The sequence below is a fragment of the Physella acuta genome, unplaced genomic scaffold, assembly GCF_028476545.2.
Source record: "Physella acuta isolate Inbredline_101_S28 unplaced genomic scaffold, ASM2847654v3 ptg000283l, whole genome shotgun sequence".
In the NCBI taxonomy this organism is placed as follows: Eukaryota; Metazoa; Mollusca; class Gastropoda; family Physidae; genus Physella; species Physella acuta.
In genome coordinates this window covers 140,615-141,538 of record NW_026731802.1, presented here as the reverse complement: position 1 = coordinate 141,538, position 924 = coordinate 140,615, and positions in this window count along the sequence as shown.

Here is a 924-nt window from a genome sequence, read left to right as displayed (position 1 = left end):
TTCTATGTCTAATCTTTTTACTTTCTCGTATATACGAAGTAGGCCTATAGAGAAAGTCTTGTAATCGTGCAAAAAAAAAAATCGAGATTTTTGCAAATCTCGACGTTTTACATCTCACTGATACGGAAAAACATAATTTTGCAATCTTGTCCGTACGTCTGTGTGTCTGTGTGTGTGTGTGTGTCCGTGTGTAAACACGATAACTTGAGTACCGTTACAGCTAGGTTGATGAAATTTCATATATAAGTATTTTATCAAAATCGTAGATCCGTATCAACTTTTGAGCGATTTCCGATAACCGGAAGTGGTACTTTTTCTACTTTGAATTTTTCAAAAGCCTATAACTTGAGTACTATTTCAGATAGATAAATGAAATTTGATATGTAAGTAAAAGATCTAATTCTCTACCTTCTGTCAAATTTTGAGTAATTTCCCTTGACCGGAAGTACTTATTTACGCTATTTCCGATTTCTCAAAAAATGCATGTAAATTTATCAAGTACTAATAATATTTCGCACTATTATGCACATCTTTATTTAGCGTTCACTTGGTGTGCATTTCTTTTTTCTACGAGATTATATTCTATTTTAAAAAATTTGAGTAATTAAAATGGATTAAAAATCATGTCTGGAAGTCTATATCCCGAGTTGCCTTCCCCCGTAGTGTTATATTAGAATATTCGAGAAAGTTTAGGGGAGATCACTCCCGGTTTATTATATTTTATAATGGATTATAATGCATTTTATTTTTTATTTTTAAACTGGCATTTTTTGTGAAATTTATTTTCTAATATTAATTTAACCCAGCTGATATATATATATATATATATATATATATATATATATATATATATATATATATATATATATATATATATATATATATATATATATATATATATAGTCCTTGCAGATGACGTCACTG